Genomic DNA, 27,243 nt, shown 5'->3' with positions numbered 1-27,243 from the left:
TGATCATGCCAACTGAGGAAACGGGGAATACACACACAGAGTAATCCCTATAAAATCAATTCACATTGACTTTAAGCCTCTGAGTTGCTTTGAAAAGGCGAGGAAGCATCTTCTAAGGGACCCTTTGTTCAGAATGCAAGTGAGCTGAGAGAAACACAGATGCACATCTGGCATGTGAATCTTTCTCCTGATCACACCAATCTCTGCTGGTGAATCAGGAAGCAAGTTCAAGGGTAGCTGGGCTCTTGAACACACCACAGTGCTTTTCTCTCTGAATGGCAAATCCTCTTCCTGTCCCCCAGGCAGTACCAGGTACTATGTTTCCCAGATATCATACAGTCTGCCATTCTCAACACCCAGTCCATTTTTCTACTGGGCCTTTTCATCTTTGCCAAGCAATTTAAAAGTAAGATACAGCCTTTTGCTGCAGTCTTTTCCAACCATTTCTAGGATTCATCTCAAGTGCGCCACAGCCATGCTGTAGGCTGTGCTCCAAATTAGGTTTAAAGGGCCATTTGTTTTAGTCATTTCTGTACCTCCCAGCACAGCCTAGTCCAGACACTTGCTATCCCAACACAAAAGAGGCTCGCTGTGCCAAGACACGGTCTTCTCCACCCCTTCTCTCCTGAGTGAACTCACTGTCTCCAAATCATTTAATCTTCCCACTTGGCTGTAGGATAGCAGCTGTCTCTTCCAATCAAACTAAAGCCACTGGCAAGCAAACCTTCATTCCTGGGAGTCACACCAAGAACAGTCCATCCGCCTCTTCTGTGATATTTCAGAGCTGTTTCTGCCAAATAGTTGGAGATGGCTATAGAAGGAAATGCATTCTTCAGTCGCAGCAAATTTAGAGGACAGGCCTGGGGAGAGGGGAAGTAACTCGGGAAGGAAAACTATAAAAGAAAATAAAATAATAACAATAAACAAAATCTGATGTTTAGTGCCAGAATCCATGTGGCATTTAAAATGCACAAGAAAATCTAAGTGTGTATGGGGTCTCAGTGTTTTGTGAGTGTAATAAAACTAATGTGGATTCAGTCCGATCTCTAAAATCTTGCCACAGCAGGTTATTACTAATTCTTGAAGATTAAAGCAGTCTTTGGCTCTCCCTCAGTGGCCCAGTATGTATTGCAGGCTGCCAGAAAATAAACAAGCAGTTTTAATTGCCCTCTCTGGTGGTGTTTTTTTACAAGAATGGCTGGCAGTCTCACAGTAGTCATTGCAAGTTGTCGCCACAATTAAGAAGTGGACGAGTGATTACGTAAGCCTTTTCTGGTTTCCTACATTTGCCAGAGATTTATCATACTACAGTGAGTTTGATATTAATGATACTAAGAGTGGACCATATCAAATATTTCTCTTTGAGCATTCATCATCTTGGTTTGGAGTAATCCCAGACATGTACACAGACTGGGAGAACTCCTTGAGAGCAGCCTTCTGGAGAAGGACCTGGGGGTCCTGGTGGATAAAAAACTGAACATGAACCAGCCGTGTGTTCTTGCAGCTCGGAAGGCAAATGGTATCCTGGGCTCCATCAGAACAGGGTTGGCCAGCAGAGACAGGTAGGTGATTGTCCCTGTCTACTGTGCCCTCATGGGGCCCTATCTGGAGCACCGAATCCACGCCTGGGGCACCCAGTATAGGAAAGATGTGGATCTGTTGGGGAGGCTCCAAATGAGAGCCACGGAGATGATCAAAGGGCTGGAGCAACTCCCCTATGAAGACAGGCTGAGGGAGCTGGGCTTGTTTAGCCAAAGAGATCTCATTGCAGCCTTCCATTATTTAAAAGGGGATTATTAACAGGAGGGGAATCAACATATTACAAGGGTAGACAGTGATAGAAGGGGGAATGATTTTAAGCTTAAGAAGGGAAAGTTCAGATTGGATGTCAGGGGGAAGTTCTTTACTATGAGAGTGGTGAGGTGCTGGAACAGGCTGCCCAGAGCAGTTGTGAATGCTCCATCCCCAAGGTGTTCAAGACCAGGTTGGATGGGGCCCTGGGCAGCCTGGTCTAGTACAGATCTAGAGGTTGGTGGCCCTGCCTGTGGCGGGGGCTGGAACTTGATGATCCTTGGGATCCCTTCCAACCCAGGCCATTCTATGATTCTATGATCTACAAGAGAAGCACTGCTTAAGGTACCCCGAGGTTACACTTGTCAGTAACTGAGGATTCAGTTTCATTAAACAGTGGAATTTGCACTGGAATCACAACAGCCTTCTCCTTTTCTGAGCAAAGATTTGACTGATTACAGGATTTTCCAGAAAAAAAAAACACTCAGTGGAGCTTTAATCTTTTAGTTGAAGACTCTTAATTGTAAAACATCTGAGAACTACATTCCAGGGAACTAGAGAGAAAATGAAATAAAAATGGTGCATTTCATTCCATTGTGAGAATTTGGGTGTTTTTTTTCCAGTCTGTTTGTAATATATATATATATATTTTTATCAGCTCAGGTATCAGTTCAGATAGAAGTTCTCAGCTTTTACAATTTTCTGATATATTTCTTATGGGAAAATTGTAAATGTGGTCTTGGATTCAGACTTATTTATGATTCTGTTCTTTTCAGTACCCAAGGGAAACAACCCATTTCCAAAGTTCCTTCAAGATTTATACTTTAGAGATAGTAGCTTGCATGTGAGATCACTGAGCATGCCTCGCCTTTTCACTTTGAGGCCATTCACATAAATTATATTAAGGAAAACATGTTTTGCAAATTGCACTGTTTCCAGGACCAACAGCTGTTATAATGGTTCACGCTTTGGTTTGTACTTTATGGGGGTTTTCTCTGATTTTTAGGTAAAGTGGCAAGAGGAGGCAGCAGGTGGTGTGGAATATTGACATAATTTTCTGATGATGGTAGAAGGGAAGCTTGCAAATGAGATCTGACAGTTCTGAAAAGTTATGTGGGTAGAGGCAAGAATAAAATACAGATCACTGTATTGAATTTCCATTGCATTTTATTTAAAATAAAGGAAGTAAAAAGAAACTGATGGGATGCATAAGCTGTTATTCATTGTGGACTGCAGCTCACGCAAAAATATAAAAAAAACATCACTTTGGAATAGACTAAAAGAAAGGTAGCATTTCCCCAATGTAACCAATAATCTTGAGTAAATAACTTGTGTTGTATAACATACATAGGAAACTAGTACTGAATTCTGTGAGAATGAAAAGCATTATGTTATCATATTTCACTTATGAGATACCTGTATATTCTGGAAAAGGTTAATCAGGCCCTGGGGATTTCAGCCTAGTGATATTTAATAGCCACCTCATGGAGACAGCAGGATACAGCATACACTGCAGATCTGATTTGTTTGTTTCTTGGTCTTTAACCTCTGGTTTTGGCCTCTCTGCTATGCTAGCTTCATCATTAGTTCTGGAGCTTGGATTTGAGAGAAAGGAATCTTTGGAATTCGGCACTCGTGAGTTCCATACACAATCTCTTTGCTTTTCAGTAGCAGCTCTTTTTTCCACTTGATGGCTTGGGAGCAGTTGTAGAGAGTGAAAGAGAGAAGGGTGTCATTCCAGCTTCAGTTTAGCTACAGCCTCACATGAACCAGCAAGGTAGCAGCTCCCAGCTTGTTCTACATTCTTGATGCGGCTGAACACATTTTGCTTTTGGGGACAATGATGAGGCCCAGCCTAGCAGCCATCTTCACTGCAGGACCACAGAGGCACTGCTTTGCTCAGCCCTACTCTGCCTCTACGTGGTATGGCCTAGCCTATGCTGGTGTCTGAAGCATGGCTGCCCACTGCCTTACACTGCCATGCCCTCGATTCAGACAGTGGCACCATGCCACGCTCCCATGGACATGAAGCACTTCTTGGGAAGATTATTCATCACAGTAGTTGCATGGGGATTTTCACAGCAGCAACTCCTTGATGTATTTGTTGTTTGTAATGAAGGCACTGCAGGAGGGCAGCCACGGACTTCCCTGTGGCTGGAGTTTTCTCCTGCAAGAGAAATGCATCTCTTAAATCAGAGGAAATGGTTTCTGGTTACTGGTAGTTTGATTCAGAAACTTACATGAGCTTTCTCATAGAGTTACCTAAAATGTTCTGCTGTGAACAATTGGGTTCTCGTACCCAAGCACATCCTTTCCCTTTCCTCTCTCATTTCTGTGGTTAAAACGTTGCTTACAGGAGCAGGCAAGCAGGAGGTATATTACAAGTCCTCTCTTGTCTGTGTTGTTGGTCATAACAGAGACAACAGATACTGACAGGTCCTGAGACACTCTCAGGCTCTCCTTTCATCAGAAAAACTGTTAGCAGCATTTTCTCCTTTCCCTTCTAGTGATACAAAGGCTATGTTACAGGACGAGGACTCAAAGGTTTGGATCAACAACATCTCAGTATAACTTTGTGCAAGTTAAGAAGGTGTTGAGTCATCAAAAGACTCTTTCCTTGCTAGTGGCAAAACCCAACCAACCTAAAAAACAAATTCAAATGTTACCCTACCTGATTTGATTAATTAGGTAAAGGAGAACTCTATTCAGGTTCTTATGTGATCAAGAAAGACTTCTGGCTAACTTCTTTAGAATGAAGTTAAATAAATGAAAGTAGAACACAGTTATGGTAAATTTTAAAGGATTGAAAGTGTAATATATTTATTTTAAAATCACAAACACATACATAGGCTCACATACACTGTGTCTAGCAAGAAATTGTCATGGTTTAAAAAGTAAAGCCTTTGATAAAAACCCAAAACTCTTGCAGCAAATGTGAGAAGAATGTTTGTGTTCAGCAAAGGAAATACTTGGTGTGTTTTTCCTTAGTGGAAGCAGCACAGAGAACAATTCGTACTGACCTGAAATTCTGTGGTGTCTCAACTTTGTTTAAAACACTTTGTAGAGTCCAACTTTACACCGACTGCTGAAGAATCTACTTTTTTGTTTAATAATTTAGCTGACACACAGCGTCATTTGAAGGATGCAGAGCAGTCAGGGCAATGATAGAGCAACTGCCTCTAAGACATGAGCAGACACAATAACCTCTTGAAAAAGCCTCAGCTCTGTTTTATTGAAATACAGTGTTTCTTATTCATTTAGTTGAACTCTGGGTCTCAGAAGTCTTACAAAATAGTTCTGTTTGTTTTTTTTAATGTCTAAGAACAAATTCAATAACAAAAATCTTTGCAGTAAAGAAGACGAGTACCTAAAAAGGAACAAAATGCAAAATTTTGACTCCTGGTGATTTAGGAAAGCTGTATTTAATTCATACATGCACTTGTAATTGGCTGGGCAAGTCCAGTTACTGCTTTTACTCACAAAGACCACGACTAAGGCTGAGATCTGCGTTCAGAAGCCCTTCTTCTGCCTAAGGCTGTTAGGGATCTATAGAAAAGACAACTGCAGCCATAAATGTATGGATTTGCTAGACGTGCTCACAACACAAGTAGAGTGCACCGAGAGCTGCATTCACAGCTACCTTCATTTAAAGACAGCAGGAAGAAGTGAGTTGTGAAACAACACGAAGATTTCCTTGCCCAAGTAGGAGAGTTGACTTATAGTCCTTCTGACAGAGCTTGAATCTATGGCTCTTGCTTCTCAGGAGAGAGCATAGCCGTGGAGTCATGGGACACAATGAGTAAGTAGCACCTTTTTCCTTCTTGTTGACACAAGGACGCTCTGCAACCTGAATTTGAGATCCATGAGACCAGAGAGGCAGCTGCGAGGAGAACTACAGTTGGAATATTGCAGTTAGGGAAGAAGAGCTTAGCTTTCAGGTGTTTACCATCAAAACACTCAAACTTTTTTGGTCTTTTTGCCTCATGAAAGGGAGTGAATCTTTGATAGTGCTGCCTATGTGCGATATGGACCAAAGCTTGCCCAGAATGGAGCTGGATTGAAATTAAGACCCATTGCAAAGCTTTAAATGAAACATAGGTTAACAAAATTATCCCTTACCCCCTGAAAGTTTTCTTTCCACCTTCCTTCACAAAACAATTTACATTTCCCTTTACTTTTGTCGTGGAGCTCTTTGAAAGGCTTAACAGAAGGCTGCAGACCACCTGTGTGATTTTCCTGCACAGAGTAACTTAAAACTAGCCACAGATCTAAATTATTATTAATTGCCTAAGAATACAAACATATAAAATTCATGGATGCATTGTTAATTTACTCTACAACATAGCCAAGCATTCTTCCCTGTTATTGCTATCTTATTGTTGGGAAAATGCCCAATGCTACTCATTTTTACAACTCAGCAGGTTCTTTTAAGCCAAAAGAATGTTTCAGTGAGAGATGAGCTGGCTTAAATTCACTTCTAAGTTTTTGTTAACTAATTTCATGTGACCTTGGCAATAAGATACTTATTAAATAATTTCATGTGACTATGATGATCAGTGCAGAAATAAGATTTGCAGACAGAGGGCTGCTAGAAATTACTGGCCCCTAAGGCTGAAACAAAGAAACTCATTCTTCTAGGGAAAAAAGAAAAAAAAAAAAAGAAAGAAAAGAAAAAAAAAAAAAAAGGATACTACTTTGCCATTCCTCTGGTTTTGCAATAAACTTTTCCATTTGTGCTGTGCTGTTTGTGTCTGGTGATGAATTAAATTCAACAGAAAACAACAACATCGTGAGTATTTAAAAAAATATATTTTATTTTAAGCCTATTGAAGTAGATAGTACTAATGGATGAAAAACAAGCATAAAATGCTGAAGAATTAACTCCTCTGAGAAGAAGTCAAGAAGCAGAAACTTTCAGTACGAGTACTGTAGTTGCAGGCTGCAAGGACCATTACAGAGACAGAGGATAAATGCAGAGCTCATTAGGAACTGACTACAGCAAGCCAGATATGCTAGCTGGGTATTTCCATCTCTATTTCCTAAATTCTAGTCATTCAGGACACAGAAGAGTGACTTCTCTGAAGCAGTGCCCAATTTGATAAAGGACCAGCTAGCTGAGCCAAATCTCAGTAGGAAGACCATTGATATTTATCTGCTATACAGCTTTGAATACAAAAATTATGATTAGCTAATTTGAGTCTGCATAGATATTTTCTTATCGTGCCCATGTTTGTGGCCCCCCACTCACTGCTGCTCTCAACAAGGCAGTAGCGGCAGAGAAATTCTTTCTTGGGGCTGTTTCGAAGACTGGAGCAGTGAGGAGCTGCTCTGCACTGTCTATGAAGGATTTGGCTCAGGATCTTGGTAATAAGAACCATCAAAAACCCACAGTATACTTTTGGGTGATCTATAAGTAAAAACAAATGCATTTTGGCATCTAGTTTATTTACTTTAGTGGTCATTCAGGAAACTGGCTAGATTAGAATAACGAACTCATTCCTCAGTTAGTTCCTCCTTACATGCACTGTTTCTCAGCTTACGTATGAATTAAGCTTCCAGGCTAGAAATGCTATGTCTTGTTTCAGTTTCATCCTGTTGCATTTCACAAAGCCAGCCTACGGATGGTAGGAAGTCTAGCAATAGCTCTCCTCCAGCAGCGAGAATAAGAGAAGCTTTGGCACTAAAACATCCATCAAAACAGAAGACAGATAAACAGAAAGGGATCCTTTATCTGCTTCCCTGCATGTATTACAGACCTTGGACCTTCCTGGTTTTCAAGATCAGAGAGACTGAAACGTGTGGCAGGATATGAGGCTGAAAGTACTACTCAAATTCTCCATGTAGGACGAGGGCAGTAATGAATTTTATGCCAGCTCCATGGGCAGGTGTGCTTTTCTCTCTGGCTAAAGGACACAACATTTGCTTAACTCCTAACAACTGTGGAATGCATTGCTAACCTCACCACAGCCTGCCACAAGTGCGAATGGCAAACTACTACAGCATGACAAACCTTCCTCTGTGACTTAGCTCCTCGCTTAGGGCCTTCTCCTTCCAGCCACACGCAGCCTGGCAATCATTCAGTCCCTTACTGTCCCTCACCTGCTTTTTGTGAAAACAATGTAATTTCCATTACTGGCATCCAAAACCCAAGGTTATAAATATAAAAATCAGATGGCTATTCCCTCTTTCTTTATGGGATTTTCCAAGATCGTCTTGGATATATTTAGTATTCATGTGTAATGAGTCAGAGTGTCCACCTGTGGTCTCCATAAACCAATTTTGTAAATAGCATTGACTGATGTGACTAAAAAAAAAAAAAAGAAAAAAAAAGAAAGAAGAAGAAGAAGAAGAAGAAGAAAAAAAAGGCCTGTTTCTGTTTTCCAGTTTTAGTCTGAATTCAAACACTGTTTGCAGTTCCAAGAACTCTGTGGGTTTCATACTCTAGGTCAGTGGGTGGAGAATACTGGAAAAGGCCACTCCATCCTGTCCCCTCGTTCCGGTGGGCTGTAGGTCTCAAAATGATGACTTTAGTTTATAGCACAGTGAGCCACCTTTTCATTTAGGAACTGTTTAATATGCAACCTGTAGATGAGGTCCCGGGATACAACATTCCCTGTGTTTGTTCCTCACTTGGAGGTTGCTGTTGAAAAATTTGAATTTTTGCTTCAGCACAGAAAGAGCTGTGGTCTGATTTTTACGGGTGCTGAAGAGCACAAAAGGATTAAGTCTCACTGACATTTCAGTAACACTTTGAAGAACATGGGAGAATAACTTGACTTTGTTATTACGTTATCTAAGCTCAGGTTATCCTCGTGCTTAGATCCAGTACTGGTCACCCTTTGAAGTGCCACCTGAATTGCTTTCTTTGGATTGAAGCCATCTGTGCATGGTGTGAAGCCCTGTGGGGCCACAGGACATGCTCTCAGTCTTTGGACATACAACTTGTAGGTCTGAAATGCTTCTGTGCAAATTGAGAGAAAACTTCCCTGCCTTTTTGTGCAAGAGAGGAGTTTTGGGAAGACAGCGAAGGAACAGCAGCAAGGAAAAGGAGGCAGCTTGAGTCCTGTTAATAACTAATGAGCTGTGTTAACCAAAGCTTGGATTAGCCTCTCTGGCAATATGGATCAATATCTCAAGTTAAAAGTATCATCATGCATAATGTCAGGATATAATGTATATTTAGGTTTATAGTAGACTATAAAAAGATAACTGAAATCAGCTCTGCAATGCAGACAGTCCTCAGCTCCAGAAAATCATACCTGAAATGGAACTCATGGCCCATTTTAAAACGACATTCTTAAGGCTTAAGTTCTTGCCTTGAGATATAGTTTCATGTGCATTCACTTACAGTCTTTGCACAAAAGCAGTGCTTAAGACAGTACTCCTGTACTCATAGTACACTCGTAGTTGTGAAAGGATAAGTTGCCAGTTTGGATGAAGTGGTTAAAAGGACCTGCATAAATGCACAGGTACCAGCATTGAGAATCTGTAAATGATCAAAGAATAACTGAGGAATTGAAGTAAGATGATATGCTTGCTGAGTGCTCCAAAGTTCTGTTGACTTTAGTGGGAGTTTTGGCAAAAGCTAGATGCAGGCTGGCCCCTTACTAACAGAACTGAGTGAAACAGTTTTGACTGTGACCATATTGATATTGCTTGTTTCAGGGTTTCAATGAGGTGTGCTGTGATTGGGATCTAGAAAGCGATTCCTAACTCACAGCATTTGTATCAAAAGGACCGTTAATATTGACATAGCCTCTGAATCTGCTCTGAATTGCAAACATAATGATACTGCATAGTTTTCTTTCACCAAAATTTTAGGAAATTTACCGTTTGTTTGCTTTCATTGTGAAAGTCAAGACATGTGATACCTTGAGAAATTTTTACATTAATGCCTCAGAAACACTTGAATTTGAAGCTCAAAGCAAGCTTCCAGGCTTGCAAAGCCATTTAGCCTGGAATGTATAATACAATAAAAGGCAACAGTTTGCATAAATTTTTGCCAACTGAAACCACCAGGCACCACATAGATTGATGAAGGGCACGGCTCTGCCAGGTGCCAACGTGTCTTGTGAGTCATTGAGTGCTCAGCTCTTTCAGACCTACAGAACCAAGCAAAAAGACACTCAATACTTACCGAGATCAAGTTTCTAACAAGTAAAAGAATGTTTTCTGCTACATGTTTTGATTAGAAGAATAATTTCAAAAGAACCATTCTCAGGCAGTAAAATTAATAAAATTACCAAAGAACCAACATTTTTCCACATCACAGTGAAAGCAAAGCAAGCAGCTGAGCAAGCAGATAACAAGTCGTGTTCATTTGGAATTACAGCAGCATTTGATAGCAAGGCAGTGGCTGAAGTTCTATCAGATTTTCCACTATGTCACCATAAAAATCAACTGAAAACAGATATTGTTGTACATTTTCTGAGCCTCAGAGTCATTTTAAAATTTACACTTGATTAAGTAGTTTCCACTGAAAATAAATCAGTTATTATTACAGCCTTCTAGATAAAAAATCAACTTACGTTCAGCAGAACTATGTTTATTTGGGCTTTTATTACCTAGCAAACTTTGGTCCTTAGCATTAATTGCAATGCTTATTCTTCCATGTTTACAAAAAGCCTTATTTAAAAAATAAGCTGCAAAGAGTGAAGTGCTCATTCTTTGTGATCATGTGCTGAGTGTTCCTGAGGTAGACACACACAGCTAACAATTAGCTGGTAGTGCTTCAAGTATATGCTAGAAATAAACTATAATAACTGACTCCAGCCAACTACATGGGAGTGGAACCCTATTGTACTTTGTGCTCTTGGATGCCTGTGGTGCTATGTATTATTTACTGGTACAGCACATGTCTCCAGTGCACCTCAGGCAAGTGGTATCCCTATTTTGACAAGAACTCCACCACTTTCAAAATATGAAAGGCAAATAATTTGTTTTGTTTCAGTAGAGCTACAAGCTAAAAGGGAACAACACAGAAGAAACATCTCAGCACTCACTGAAATCTAGCCAGATCCCATTGGGCATCAAGCAGAATTCATCACCCCTAGAAATGCAGCAGCTTTTGCAACTGTGCCAGCAGCATGACACAGAGCAAGAGGAAGGAAGCACAGAAGAAACAACCATGGGTAATTAGAGCAGGCAAGACGTTAAGGTGATTACCCAGTTTGTAATATAACCAAAACCCAAGACAGACGCTGCTATTCTTGTGACAAATGTCAACCAACATTTCATGGCATGCAGAAGTCAGCTCTCAGAGCCTCAGTGCTGGGACTCACCTGCAGGAGAGCAGCCCAGCAGGGAAGCTGGCTGTTGTTGCATGACTGACTCAGGGTGAAGAATGTCATCTGCTGAATCACAAGTGCCACATCCTACGGTACTGTTTTTCTTTCCATGATTCCCCTGGCTGCCTGATACTAGTTAGATTGTAAGATCTTTGGAAAGCTGGATATAACTAAACTCTTGGACCAACTTTGTGATCGGTGCAATACAGCCAGCATGGCTGGCTTTGCTTTTGGGTTGAAGCTGAACCATTAATTTCCTCTTGTCCATATAAAGGTAGGATTGGTAGATCTAATTGTGAAATATGCCCTAGTTTTTCATAAGCATCGCCTAGCATTCTTGTTGCATAGTCATTTAAGGAGCAGTCAGTGTTTCCATGACAAACTTTTCTCTCAGGGATTTATCATTTGCAATAAGAACATATTCTAACAGCAGAAATATACTCTGCATGAATTCTCTGGTGAAGGAAGATGAGTTTAACTGTCAAAAATTGCTAGACTCTCCCTAGTGGAGGTCTCCTACTCTCTAATGGAGACTGGTTTGATAACACATAAGTTTTGTGCATCGTCCTTCTACTTGCTTACACAGATGTAAGTGGAAAAAGTAATATATATGACAGCTATTGGAAGCAGTCTAATCTGTGACAGAAACTGAATGACCTTTCTGTAGATAACCAAGCCTTCTGCTGAGGCTAAAACTCTAATCCAGCCTTTCAGCAGTAGAAATTGCTCCTTCTCTCATTAACACGCTCACAAAATGGGATCTATTTTGTCAAAAGTATTTCTCTAAACAAAGCTAAGAGAATTGTATCTGTACGATACAGTGACACAGGAAGAGGCTGACTTAAAATAAAGGCTGAAATTATTAATTTCTGAGACACAGAGCAACTTACTGAAACATATTCCAGAGTGCTAGAGTATTTTAAAGGAAGAGCAGCAACTTTTCATTATTAAGGGAATAGTTGCAATACTAATCCTATATTTAATGTAACAAAACATGGATTCTTTCTACAGTAGTTACAAAAATTGTGTGAGACGTTTTATAAATACTTATGCATAGCAGATGCACAATACTGCTTCAAGATGAAACTAAGATACGGGGTACAAAACAGATAGTGACAAAATAATTCCCAATATTTTAACATTTTAATAATCCTTGGAGAAAATAGAGTTTGATAGAAAAGTGAAAAGAATAAAAGAGAAAGATCAGTAGGCATATTGAACCCATTTGTAGAGTTTATGCCTCTTAATTAAATTTTCTACTGCAGTTACCACAAACCCACATCAAATATTCCAAGAAACTGCCATGCCCAGCAGACTTAGCTGTAGGCCAACTGCATATGCCTGTGGGAATCAAAGAGGAAGGTTTTGGACAAGCAAGACTACCAACTTTTTTCTCCTCTTCTATTGAATTATCTGTGGGTATTCATAAACAGCAGTCATATCCAAAATAAAAATCCCACTTTCAACAGCATCCATTGAAACTACACCTTGACAACAATTTTGGGTTTTTTTCCCTGCGTGGTCCATTTTATCTATAGAAATAGCAGAATAATAACACTTCTAGCTACTGAAAATGCTACACCACAGTTTATTAACTACTCAGGTGGTTTTAATATTTACACCCTGAGTGAAATGTAGTGAAGTGACTGCATTAAACCTTGCACTGCTCAGCCTTCCTCTTCACGTTGCATCTGTCAGTCCTGGTGCTTCAATCTGATTCCATAAATTATTACTAAGGGGCCCATTTTTAGTGTAAAATAGCTGTATGTCATGGAAAAACTGCTACACAACATGGCATTCTGAAATTTACCTTCATTTTCTTCTGAAAAAGAGATGTTACAGTTCTTCGTATATTGGAATGGCAGCCTTCTTTGAGAGTTTTCTCCAGCTCAGTCACCAACCAAACAGCTCTACATGTTCAATTTCAGCAGGCTTTGATCAACTTATGGAGACCTTACTGGAACAATCTTTTTCATATGTTTGGCCTGCAAGGCCAGAATTACCACAAGTTAGCTGTAGTGACTGGAAAATCACTTTGAATGCATTTACAAAAGAACCTATAATATTTTCACACATGGAGACAAAAAAAAGTAACAAACACACAATAACATAAAAGCATAAACCAACCAATCAACAAGGATACAGAAGGCTGCAAATCAAAGAGGTAGATGTGTAGGTAAAGCTGTTGGACACATGGTTTGAAGAATCAGGACAAGCAGTGGATGCTCTCAGAGCCAGGTGCTGTGTTGGGACTGAATCAGAGTTGACTCATTTTTTTGTTTAACATTGAAGCTTGAGAGCCTGGAAGAGTATCAAGATGAAAAGAAAAACTACAGCCTTTATTGAAAATAATTTTAAAACATACCACAGAGGTCTTAATTTTCAAGAAAGATTTCTTGAGAAATTTACCTTGGAGCCAAATTCCCCTTTCTGTATCACACACCTCTCTCTGTGGATTGCAAGTGGAAGAATATGCGTGCCTGGGGAAAAGATATGAGGAATGGTTTTAATTTAGTTAACTTAGACCTTTTTGTCAAGGAATTTATCTAAACCTACTCTTTTCCTATTGGACTCTCATTCCACTGGGCAGTCTGTTGACAAGTGTTCAAGGAAGTGGAGTCACCGAGGAATTTTTATAGGAGTTCTCCGTAATAATAAAAGACACCTTAATATCTAATCAGTTTTTTCAGCTCATTTCCTTTTAGCCAAGGGAAACCTGAAAGTAACAGGAAAACATCATAAAACTGACAAGGAAGGGCTGTGTGTTCAAGGTTGAGCACATCAACCCATCTTTGACAGTCTGTGAAATCAGCCAGCTGTGAAGCTGGACTATTAAAAGGTTTTATTTCCCCAAATTACGTATAAGGAGATGTTGCAGGCTTCCCACCTGCCCTTCCCAAGGGACTTTCTCTTCAGAGCAAACTTCACTTTAAATGCAGGCTTAGTAATAAGTCTTAAAGAGGCTTTATGCATGTGGTACCTATTACAGAATCTGGAAGCAGTGCTATTTCTCCTACAAGAGCTGCTTTGAAGCATAAGGCAAGAATTTGGGTCAAGCCTCATCCCTTTTACACTACAAAAGTACAATAGCCTGCACGCTTTGTGTGTTCTGTGTCCAGTCTCAGGACTGGATGTATCCCCAAGATAACAAAGTGCTGCACTCATTTTGCTGAAACAAACCCAAAGTAACAAACAAACCAGCTGATGATATAAACCACCCCTAACAATTTTCCCCATGCGGATGCTAGGCTGTTTCTTTAATACTCAAAACAGTGCTTAGTCACATTTAGTCCAAAAATGATACCAAGTGTCATTCTGTTTCAGATAAACAAATATCTCACAGTAATATCTTCTCAAAACTCAAGTCACTTTTAACCACTTTAGTTTATAGATACAAACAGCAGGAGTTCACATGCCTTTGGGCACTTAGAGCAAACAGCTTTTACTTCTTGTAAGGGGTCAACACACACAGACGCAGCAAAGTACTGTTGATGCAGAAAACTTTCTCATATTTAGTCAATGTATTACAACAGAGAAAAGCCATTTGGGAAAGCCTGTGTCTTAACAATTCAACTTCATTTCTTCAGCTCCACTGGCTCTGCAGTACAAAAAAGTCAGCAAAGGATTCTTTGCAGAAAAAGAAAATAAATTAGAGCTGAGAACTTCTAGGATATCGTTATTACTAGATTCACTTTAGACATTCACATGAAGGAAAGGGAGAGGTTACAATAAAGGCTAACCCGGTAAATAAACAAAACACTGAATGTCCAGATCTGCAGCTGGTCACTAACCAGGGCAAAAGCAAGGTGCCAAGCCTCAGCTCAGCAGCCTGCTGCAGGACTCAAAATAACAAGAATTTAGAAGTGTCTGTAATATTTGGATTTTGTTCTGTCTGAAGTTGTTTTCTAAAACTTCTTAATAATTTGTTTTGGGTTCTGGAGGGGTTCTCTTCCCATTGATTTTAAAATACCTGCCAGTTTTCTTATAATTCTACTCCTCTATTAAGTACAAAGGCTGAATTTCCACAGACAACCCAAACATTATTGGTTTTTCTCATTCAAATGTCTTGAAGTTTGTAACAGCCTTGGTTTCAGTTACTTGAAAAGTGATGACGAGTGCATATGAATGAATGAACTGATACATAGTGCAGTAATGTTGTATTGGTAACCCACAACCCATTCACACTGCTGATCCTGTAAGATTATTAAGATACAAGGGAATTTTTCTATATCGTTCATTACTTACAAAAAAGAAAAAAGAGTATTAATGGACTGCAACATTTACAAAATCAAACTTTCAGAAATAAGGAAATCATATTTTTGCATTTGACCCAATTGCCTTAATTTTGACATTGTTTATTGAAGTTAGGAATAAAATTGAGAAGTTGCAGAATGAAGGATACTTGGGAAAGCCCAAGTTTCATACTTCCTAATTTCAAAGTGTTGATTTTGTAACCAGACTGAACTTAATCTGGGCCCCTGGGAAGACAGAGTCCACAGTGAAGGCAACTGAAGATCATACCAGAACATGCAAACACGACACTAAATTTAAGCTGGCTAGACAGAAAAATATCTGGCATTTCCCAAATTCAAAGCACTTGATTTTCCACTCATAGAAAGAAAGAAAAAATAAAGGAAGTGTGAGTTTCAAGTGTGTATTGCTAATTTGTATTTTAAAGAAAGCCTAAATTCCCCCACCTCTTCTGTATCAATGGGATTTCAGTTCTGACTGCTTGTGATTGCTCCACAGAAGCCAGCTGACAGAGAAAGCCTCACTACTAGCCACACACACTGTGTGGAGAGAGCTGGTGGAAGAGAGGTCTTGGAGAAGGGCATAAGAGGGAGCTGGACACGGCTGTTCCAGCATCCCATCAGACACTGGCTCACCCTGTGCTGCTGCACTGGCAGCAGTGGAGCTACAGGCACACTGGCTGTGGTGCTGCCAAGCTGTCACAGCTTTCCTCTGCTCCACTGGATCTCTGGGATGCTTAAGATCTCTGGAAAAGCAGTTCTGTGCAGTCCCTCCTTTTTCTTCTACCACATTTGTATGTGCACACCCTTCTCATAGCTATTTCAAAGACCTGTTGGAAGCAAAAGAGATGTTAGAACTTCTCAGGATGGAGTAACAAGTTTTTGTACAAAAATGGGTCAGGGCTTCCAGATGAGCAGGTAGCACAGCTGCCACCTCAATGATTAAAGCAGTGTCAGGTATAGCCTACTTCAGTGCACTGGGTTCAATGAAAATTTCCTCCTGTGTTTTAGCCTTTCCTCCAGTGTACACCCACATATGGGGTGACCACTGCTGGTCCAGATTATCCGAATAAAAATGCTACCTCTGACTACAGGATGACAGGAATCCTAGGCAACTCTGTTATCCAGATTTCCTGAATGAATCAGAATTTTAAATGCGCAAATGAGTGCTGAACATCTGCCACATCTTTTACAGGAAGGAAAAAAGAATAATGCCATCATAATAGCACATTTCGCTCCCAAGAAGCTTTGATGTCAGGAAACGAAGTATCCAAGTACAGCTATTTTTCTAACTTGTTCACCTTTGGGGGTTGCCAGAAGGAGGTCTTTTTTGTCTCATAGACCACTACAAAGTTTAGAAATGGAGAACAAGTGATCATCCGCGTGACTGTTCTGTGAAAGTTCTGGATTTCCCAAATGTCAGTTTACAGTCACATGTTTATTCATTTTTCCAGTCAGTGAGCATTATAAAAATAAAAGGCAGAGAAACAGAGGTTATGCTAATAGCTCCCAAGTGACTATCAACAGCATTGCGCAGTTTTGATCTCTGATGCAGATGGTGGTAGATTCTCTCAGGGAGCTGAAGAGGACACAGTTCTTAGACAGAGTTGTGGAATGATGTAGAAGACAACAATCTGCAAAATTATTATTGAATCATAGACTCATAGAATGGCGTGGGTTGAAAAGGACCATAAAGATTATTCAGTTTCAACCCCACTGCCATGGGCAGGGTCGTCAGCCACTAGACCAGGCTGCCCAGATATGGTCTGTATGGTCTATAAAGCCATATCAGCTACTGATTTTTAAGGAGTTATTAGAATTACTGGTAGCTTTCACCATGTTCTCCCACAGACACCAACCCTAAGAGGCAGTAGGAAACTGTCAACGGAGCTGAAAAGCCCTTAGGTGAGCCAGTACATCTATAGCTTTTAAACTGAAGAAACTGCCAAATTTTTGATCTGTCAGAATTATTCTGTAGTTGAGGATTGACATTTAGACTGTTTTTCTTTTTAATTAGATTTTCTGTCTTAAGAAAAATCAAATCAAATTAGTAAAATTCTGTGTAATTGACTGAGAACGATGGCCTATTTTATGGCTCTGCAGCATGATTCACTGAACTGAACTATGCAACAGGTAGTCTTCAAGTGGTGGAATAAATTCCATTGCTCCCTTGTTGGGATGTTGACATTAGATAAACTGTTTGTAAACATTAAATGTAACAAGCCTTCTTTGTGATTTCCCCTTCTGCAAACTTCAGAAATTTCAGCACCAAACATAATACAGATTTATGAGCCATGACAAACTGCAAAATTTAAAGGACACAAAATTGAACTGCTGGGTTGTCTTCTGCTTAAATCTTGCAATCTTTACATATAATTTCTTTTTTGAATGCAGCCTGCATTTTTTTTCTTTCTGCTTTCCAAAGTAGGTGAAAGGCAATCACTTGGAATGGAAGGACCTTTGGTAAGTCCACACTTAAGTTCTTCTGTATATACCTTTTCACACTGTGAGTTTATGCCTTTGTGTAGAAGTGAACCAGGTGAAGAGGGGGATTGGGCTCTGTATTTACACATTCTGTTTTTCATGTTACATAATTCACAAGGATTTAGTACAAAGCTGAGAAACACCGATGTGCTTTTTTGCTTTTCCATCACAAATCTTTAACTCTTCACTGTCCTTCTGAAAGTGCGCCTTCAAAACTTCTTCTCTGGAGTTTTACTCTTTCATTCAAAGACCCACTGGGGAAGCTTACTCTAGTTCTGTAGATACTCCCCATGTTTTTCTCTCTATCTGATCTCCACAGAAAGGCAGCTTGGGATACTCTCTGTTGTTCTCATCTCTTTTCCAATTTCACCATGCACCTTTTTCAGACCTCATGTCACGTGCCTCTGCAGTGTAAAAAGTGGGAATAAAAGAGCTATCTGGCTTTACTATTGTCATTCATCATGGAATTTATGTTTCCCCCAGATAGAGGTACAGAGTCAAATGCTTTACAGAAATCTATTATAATTAATGCTCCACCCTTTGAAGACATGAGATACCTCAGGGGAAGGAAAAATACAGATAAAACTCATTTTGGACCTGAACTTTTCTTGGGAGTAATTGCATAAGCAATACTGTGGCACTGAGCTTGAACTCTTCAGCTTTTCTGGATCCAAACTGACTCACATAGAATTATCTTAGCTCTCTCTTTAACCAGTGCACTGGCTGTTTTGCAAACCAAATCATCTTCTCATGCATGATGGGGAAATGACTCTTTCCTTTATCAAACTGGATGTCTCATCAAAAAGGATATTCAGGCAAAATGTTGAGGTTTTGTTCCAAATAATTGAGTTCAGTTTTTTCTTGACAAAGACTTTACAGAACATCAAAACAGACCAACCAAAGTCACTAACAAACACCCAACCAACATCTCAGTCACCTCCTTCCATGAAAAACAGTGATGATACTAAAGCCACCAACTTAAATAGCTGAGGAGTTTGTCAAGAACACTGCATGCTGCAACAAGATAAAATCATTTTACCTCAGGATTGTTATCTAGTGTAAAGGAGTAAACCAAGAAACCTGCATCGCTATGTGCCAAAAGAGTTCACCGGTGAGAACTGCAGTGTTTCAGGATGAAGGTTGCTCTCTGTGATGCACGGTGCCATCACTCAGCTTTTGGGATACAAGATGTAGAACTGTTTGGCATTTGTGCCTACAGTTGATAGGAAGTTGTGGATACTTTAACGCGCTGTTTTATTAACACAGCCTCATGCATTAAGTATGCTGAAATAAATACACAGCGGAATGCATAACGGAAGAACTAGCAGGCTATATAATTAGCGTAACTGGCCCCCAGAACAAGTTAGTTGGTGCATTTTCACTCACTGGACATAGTTAAATAAAAAATATACATTTTTGTACATGAAACTTCCCAGCACCACCTGCAGCTGTGAGCAGGAATCACTCGGTGACATTGCAAGGCTTCTGTTACGTAGGAGGTCAGCAGGGATCATCATAATGATCCCTTCTTGTTTTAAAAGCTGAGAATGCTATATGTAATCCCTGTAATTAATCTAACTCCATAGGCTTCTATTTACAAGTCCGTTATTTTGGCTGTCTGTATCAGGAGAAATAACTAGTTGCAGCCAGTCAGAGTTTATTGAAAATAGGGAATTACTATTTGGAGCGAAGTCTGTTTCTAAAAAGCCTGCTGTATAAGTCTCTGCTCTCTGGAAACGCCAGAGTTGATCTCTATGACACATCCTATTTGCCGAAAGTTTACGGTAGATTGACTCATGCAGTTTTATGTTGTGCTCTGTTTAAAATACTACTTTTTTTTTTTTTGGTTGAGTGGTAGCTGTTTCAGTGGTTACCTTTTGGTTTGATGGTTTGTTTTTATAGGGCAGAGAAAGTTTACCCAAATTACGAGCAGTTGCCAGTACTGCCTGAAGAAAAATGTCATCCTGACATTGATTTCTTTGGGGAATGAATCATGCAGCTATACAACTTATAGTAATGCTGTCTGTCTAGATTTGTGATCTTTTTTCTTTCTTCTAGTGCAACGTTTGTCACTTGTAACAATGCGTGATGTCTGTCTTAAGCATATTTATAGTTTACCCTGTGTTTACTAACAGTTCAGTTCTGTGTCATTCCTGTCTGGCATATGCATCATCAGTAGTTTCATTTCAGGATGGAAACCTGTAATTTCACGTTATATTTTGTCCATATGCATCATTTTTGTGGCTATCTTTTAACCATTATGGGGCATTAAAAGGAGGACTTCTTAATGATAGAAACCATAACATGTCCCAAATATAGCACAACAGGGTTAATCATAGACAGAAGTTTATAGGTATCTTTGGTTTTGACAATTAATGACTGCCTGCATTAAAGTTTTAATCCATTGCATCACATAAAAAACCACGGACAAAAAGCAATGGCACATTCCTTCAGAGTTCCCTTGAGCTCAGCTAATCCAAAGGAAATCAAAATGGCCAAACCTTTAAATCAGCACAAAAAGAAAACCTAAGTAATGAATACAGTTTTATGGATTACTTCAGGTCAGATCCTGCTCTCTTGAAGTGCTCCACTTAGGAGGAAAGACTGAGCAATAAAATCAAAGTAGCAGATGTTTCTAGTCTGGTTTTAACCCCATGCAATTAGAATAACAGACAAATAATAACTTCTCGTTTTCCCATCCCTGTTTTCCTTTCAAGATTGCTTGATTTTATTTTTTTTCTTGCTCCATTATTGTGTGATGTTGTTATTTATGAATTGCTGGTTCATACAAATATTTGGAGATATGAATCCATCATACTTCTACCATGATGTTTAGGACCTTCCAGTCAATAAATGTCAACTCTTGTCTCCTAGGAGAACAGTGGCTCAGAATTTAGGATGTGCCTCCATCACTCTCCCCGCCACAACATGAAGAGACACTCACTGAACGCATACACGTGGCATGGGATGACAGCAGGGATGGTCATCGCATCTGATGGAGTCAGCAGAGAGTGGCACCAAGGTCCTGGCATCCACACACAGGGAAGACTCACAGTGCATGACTCATTCCTCACCGCAGATCCTCCTTAGAGGAAAGCACGTGCTGTCTGTGAATAACTTCCTAGTGCTAACAGGCAGTCATTCCTTTCCAGATAGATTCAGTCTAGAATTTAAAAATAAAAATAAAAATAAAAATAAAAATAAAAATAAAAATAAAAATAAAAATAAAAATAAAGTTATTGCAGAAAAGAGGCCAGTTTCAGCTGGAGAACTGGCATAGAAGCAACCAGCAGGATGCCAATCTAAATCCACTCGCAGTGCTCATCTGTACCCTCATTAAGTTGGCTTCCCACTCCTGTGAGCAGGCACCATGCCATCCTATGGCATGGGCATCGGAGCAGGGAGCCGAGCAATCGTGCACACACACCGAGCAAGCAAGGCAGGAGGCCAAGCCCAGCGACAGGAATGCTGCAGCATGGCTGGAGTCTCTGCACAGATTCAACAGTTAATGGACCGTGTCAGCAGCATGAAGCTCAAAGTACCTCTGAGCTCAGCCAAGCAGTCTCCTCCATTGCCTGAAGTCGTTCCTGTCAACAAGAGATGAGGGCATAAATTGCGCAAGAAGAGGGAAGAGAGGAAGAAGAGGGGTGGGAGATTTCTCAATGGTGGACCGTGCGATCAAGTTCTGCTTTCCCTTTGCATGGTCCTTGTTCTTGTGATCAGGCTGTTGGTCTTTGGGAAGAAAATATATCTGATATATGATGCAGCACTGTGAATACTTGCATAGCAAATCTCTTCTGCACTATAAAAACAGGGACCAGTTGACATTAAAGGCAGCTTTTTAACCATTAACCCAGCTCTTCACAACTTCAGCTTTATTCTGAATTCCTTCTGCCTAGTGATGGCCTAAGGGTAAGACCTCTTCCCTATAGCATAGGACAAAACCCTGCCAGGATCAACTGTTTAACCCCACCACATGTTGCCCTGACCAAACTGCAAACACCTAGCAGGGTGTGACAATTTCCTATCCCTTGGTCTGAAAGTGACTGTGAACATTATAACAAAGTTGGAAACTCCAAAACACTTGAAGAAATGACAGTGCTACATAATGCTTTACTGATAATGTTGGACAAAGTCCAACATTGTCCTTGGAACTGATTTAATGTTATTTCTAAAGTCATAAATTCCTTTGAAGACTGTCATAAAAGCCCACATATTAAACAAAGCCATGCACCAGATTTTGGTGATGAGAAATAGTGGGCTGATTTATGAGCCTTTCTTCTGTATCTGTGTTGCTATGGCCAGAGAGAAGACAGATTAAAAAGCAAAGCACCCAAGCATATGTCACTTTCTATGTGGGGACGAGATAAATGCAAACTTGAAGTTAGGAGAAAAAATGCCTTGGAGAAAAATGCTGAAAACTCAGTAGTTCACAACACGTTCCCATCAATGGCAGAACAATTGCTACTAAGAAATCTTTCTGTAAGCCCTGTAGCTCAAATTTATCCTTGCCAGGGATGGCTGAGCAGCAGTTCCAAGTGACATGTTTTACTCCAAATGGTAGAAGTCACAGCAGCCCTTTTAGCCAGTCCAGGGTAGTGATGTACTTTATATGCTAACCAACTTTTAAACTAAAATCCTGTGCTAATGGCTCCACACTGCATGGGCAAACAAGTATCTACAGTTCAGAGACTTGCATATGAAGTGGGGACTGGAATGCAGCCTTCCATTTCTCAAAGCTCAACAGTCAGATACTACAGAGGTGCGAGCAATAATCACAGAATCACAGAATGGCCAGGGTTGGAAGGGACCTCAAGGATCATGAAGCTCCAACCCCCTGCCACAGTCAGGGCCACCAACCTCCCCATTTAATGCTAGACCAGGCTGCCCAGGGCCCCATCCAACCTGGCCTTGAACACCTCCAGGGACGGGGCATCCACAGCCTCTCTGGGCAGCCTGTTCCAGCCCCTCACCACTCTCTCTGTGAAGAACTTCCCCCTGACATCCAACCTAAATCTCCCCTCCCTCAACTTAAAACCATTTCCCCTAGTCCTGCAGTTATCTACCCTTTCAAAGAGTTGATTCCCCTCCTGTCTGTAGGCTTCCTTTAGGTACTGAAAGGCTACGATGAGGTCATCCCGCTTTGCTCCTTCTTCCTTCTTTGCTCCAGGCTGAACAAGCCCAGCTATTTTCCTTTTCTAATCTCTCTTCCTTACACAAAACCTGGAGTTGTAAAATGTCTAATTTGTTTAAGTTTAAAATTTAATTTGTCAAGTTTAACAATACTGCTTTCTGAGTATGGACCAGGTGGAGGTTTTTTTGTCAAGCAGAAAGTATGCCACTTTCATCACCCTCCTCCCCTTCACTGCCAAACAGTCTGGCAGCCAATACAATAAGTAGGAAGGTGGGAGAATAAGGTTCAAATTTTTCTTTTACTTGCCAGAAACACACCCACACAGACATGAAACCAACATTACGATACATGTTACACAATACTGTGCATCCCCAGACACCAAGGAAGCAGTACAGAAGGTAGGAGAGAGTTCACTGAGCAGTACAGCAGATGTCTGCACACATTTGGTAGCAGGCTTCAGGCAGTGAGCAGAGCAGGGGCTCTTAGAGCAGCAAGGCAGTCCCTCAGAAGCAATAGGCAGCCTCTGTCGTCACTGGAGGTGTTCAGCAGGACAGCAGAAAAAACATCATGAATGCCTGTTTCAAACTGTGAACATATTACATGCCCATGGGCTAAGAAGGAGGTCTTCAAGATTCCTCTGGCCTCCTGTGGATCCTTTCTATTATGCCCCCCTCCTGCTAGCTTCCTTGTAGCCTTGCCTTTGCCTTTTACCAGAGAGTTCATGAATCCTCCAGGGCAGGTAGCTGCTCCCTAGTTTCCTGGTTTCATTTGTCTCTTTTTTTGCAAAGTGCTGAAGAAAGTGGAAAAAGCTGCTTGGCTCTAGCTGTGTTTGGAAAGTATGTGGCAGAGTTTGAAGTGAAGGGGGGGGGGAAGAAATACTCTGTAAATCTATATGATCTATAAATATGTGTTCAATTAGAAGGTCAAATGAGTAATGCAACCGCCACAGCTGAATAACAGGAGCAGAAGACTAAGAACTGAGACCCCCTATAGGACTATAAGCTTGTGCTTTTAAGTTTTGTCAGTGCTCAAGACAAACAGGTTTCATACGAAATGCACAGGTCAGCACAGGACCTGGGTACCATTTATTCACATGCATTGTACCCTGGGCACAAGCTTGATGTTTGCCTTCTCCTCTGAATGTCTCCTACCATCACACAGCTTTCTCTGCAGCACCCTAAAGAGCTCACCACTTCATGAAAGAGTTGATAGTGAGCTGATGAGCAAGGTTCAGTTTTGCACGAACACAAGACTTCACACTAGGCTTCAGCAGTGTGCTTCAAAATCAGTCACTCTTCTGTTTTCTTAAAATGTTGAAGAGAACATCAACCTTTTTTGTTTTGCCATGATGGAGAATATTCCTATTTTCTTGCAGCAACTCATGCTCAGTTTTTCTGCTAAGCTAGAAGCTTAGAAAGCAGATGCAAAAGACTGCATGCCAGTTCTATTTCAGTTCATATAAATGTGTTTAGGTCTGTTTCTAAATATAAATACTTCCATTAGTCATGCAATTCCCTGTTTAATTGCTTGCATTAATTTTTTTAGAGAGCAGCCTCAAAGCAGCACGGGAAGGCCACAGCTGGGTAGGACAGAAATGTGATTCCAGGCTGAACATCACATTTGGCTCTCCTTTCTTCAGCCCAAAATACCAATCCTAGAGTTAGCACTGAGGATATTTGAAATTCAGAGACTAAGCACTACAACACAAGGCATTATGTGATCTCTAGAAGGAGTGTAGGAGAGTTTTAAAAGACAGAAATGCCTGAGATAAGAGTGTAAAAATCCAAGGCCGGGTAAATGACCACAATCTCTCATGTGTAAACAAACAGTTAAATTTGTGTCAGGGAGCAGCGTGCTCAGTTTTCTGAAGAAGACATGTTTCCCAGAAGGAATTACATAAATATTTATGAAAAAGAAGCAGGAAATATTTTCCCAGGGTAGGGCACTGTTCAGCACTACATCAGGTCAGCAGAAGCCGGGGTTTATTTTGTCAGTCTTCCCCTGGAACTGAATCATTACCCTCCTGTTTGCAAAAATCTGTTCTGACACAGGAAAAGGCTGCACTTAGATAAACACAATTACAAACCACACTGAGTATTTCACTTTCTATCGCATCTCTAAATACATATCTGAATGCCTTACTTTTTTTGGACAGCTTCTCTGAGTGATTGTATGGAAAATAACAATAGGTATCTGTCTCAGGCTTCTCAGGAAGTCTGATGCCCTATGAGTAAAGTCAAAGGCATCTTCAGTAAAATTAAAGCCAGCAGACTAACTGTCAGAGAAGTATTCTCGTGTGTTTAAAACACATGAGCCAGTAAATTTTTGCAAAGAGCAAAAAAAATTTGGAAGCATGAAGATATAAAGCAGTACTACCTGAGTAAGCAGAAGTTGCATGCAATTGAGGGATGTTTAAAAAACAAGGTACAGTGTCTGTTTAGCACCTCACAAGGAGCCCAGAAGCTCTCTCAATCTATGGCCTGACCAAGATCCTTCTGAGATTTTGGTACAGAGCAGCCGTCTCGCTCCCTGGGCACCAGCTGTCTCCACATCCCTCCTGGCTTGCAGTAGACAAACTCTTCCAGCTGGAATCTGGTCAGCTTTGCTGTTTAAAAGGTAAAAAGATGAAAGCATAGACAAGAGGAGTAAAGGAGAGGTAGAGCACCGAAAAAGACACTGTCAGACCCAAGTTTCTCCAGAAGAGCCATCCCTGAGGCACACCTGGGAACACTCAAGACCATCCCTCAAGATACCAAACTCAGCAAACTCACTTGCAGGAAACCAGTGGCACATCTATTTCTACATTGCTGGTGCTAACAAAGCACCTCAAATATTCAAGAAAAATTGCCCCAACTCATTACTGTCCTTTCAGCTCTGTTTACTGAACATAGAAGCAAGGAGATTTTGGAGAATTATTGTCTTTGTTCAGTTCTTTTTTGTAGCCATTTGACAGCACATTAAGGTCCAGTCATTGCTTATGCCTTATTCAGAGGAGTAACAGTGGTGAAGCCTGTATTTATGGGATCAAGGAGACAGTGCATGGTGTCAAAACTAAAACTGATTTTATAAAATAGCCTTAGGTTTACTTTTCTCCCTACATTTGGCAAACTACATGGTACCACTTTTCCTCTTTCATTCTCTCTAAGCTTTGCCATCATGATTGATGCATCTACTATGACTTCATGATACAGTCCGAATCACCGTGATCAGTTTGCCATACAAAGAGAACAAAAAGCCATGTAGGAACCCAAAGCAGAGAAATGTTACCCTTTTTTTTCTTTTACTTCAGATGCCTCCGGGATTATTCAGTATAGTGAGGAACAGAAAAGTTCTCCTTAGTACTATATTGGGGGTAGAAAGTATGCCAGCAGACTTCCAGCAGTTCTGTTTGGATCAACGCATGGTAATAGGCAGCATGTATTAACATGGAATTCAGTGACATAGGGTCAGGAACTGTATGAATTATTAAAATTTGCTGTAGACCTGTTTGCCTTTTGATGAACACTATTTCAGGATGTTGTCTGTACTACTCCTTCTATCCTTGTAATTTAACAACTACCATCTGAATATCCAAGCGGAGGCAAAACAACCTACCATGGAAGTACTTGAGATCCAAGGAGGAATAAAGGTTATCTGTCTGCTGCATGACTCAAAGCAACAGAATCATTCAGGATTTTCCTTTCTGCCTTCTGAAGGTTCTTGTAAAACATTTACGCCTTAGGAAATGTTTGTTTTATGTCTTTTACGTCTGGACAACACTGCCTAGTTTGTTTTTCTCTCTTGCTTACAGACACTTCCCAAAGCCTGATTCAGTAAGAATTAACATGCACAATAGGCAGTGTGCCTCATTAAATCTCCATCAGTGCTGAGGCTGCTTGAGGATTTTTCGATGAAACTGGTTTGATAAATATTGATTTGCCAAAATCCAAGCTTTTGTGCTAGCATTATGTTGTGATGGATTTCCTGTTAAGGCCGATTCCCAGCCTCGGGATAGGATTTCTGGTCCAACATACAGGAAGACATAACTGATTATCAAACAGCCCAGTAATAAGACTATATATCCTTAAGGCTGTAAAAAACTAGTTTGAATTATGGAGAGAAAAAAATTGATCTCCTACATTTTAAGTAGCTTTTGTATGTATTAAACTTTATTACTCACTATGTATTTAGGGTTTTTGTGACTTTCATGGAGGAAAAAAATGGTAGGGATTTGATTTCATTTCTAATGTGGAATGAGAACATTTGAAAATGATTGTTAACAACAGTAGTATCAAAAAAAGGCTATCTGTTTTGTCCC

At 40.3% G+C, this 27,243-nt stretch overlaps 1 long non-coding RNA gene across 2 annotated transcripts in view; it reads right to left on the bottom strand.

The window, feature by feature from the left end:
- Positions 1-5,591: 5,591 nt before the first annotated feature.
- The window catches only part of LOC125691446 (uncharacterized), a 34,707-nt gene continuing 13,055 nt past the window's right edge, over positions 5,592-27,243 (bottom strand). Inside the window, exons 2-5 of one of the 2 annotated variants that reach the window (XR_007376132.1) lie at positions 20,757-20,975; positions 15,965-16,158; positions 13,222-13,558; positions 5,592-5,683 (exon numbers count right to left, since the gene is read on the bottom strand). This is a non-coding gene — a long non-coding RNA (uncharacterized LOC125691446). Of the gene's footprint in view, positions 5,684-6,567; positions 13,559-15,964; positions 16,159-20,756; positions 20,976-27,243 lie in introns of those variants that run through there. The other variant, XR_007376131.1, reaches the window with a different exon arrangement.

The sequence above is a fragment of the Lagopus muta genome, chromosome 3 (assembly GCF_023343835.1).
Source record: "Lagopus muta isolate bLagMut1 chromosome 3, bLagMut1 primary, whole genome shotgun sequence".
In the NCBI taxonomy this organism is placed as follows: Eukaryota; Metazoa; Chordata; class Aves; order Galliformes; family Phasianidae; genus Lagopus; species Lagopus muta.
This window is presented reverse-complemented; position numbering and strand designations above follow the sequence as displayed.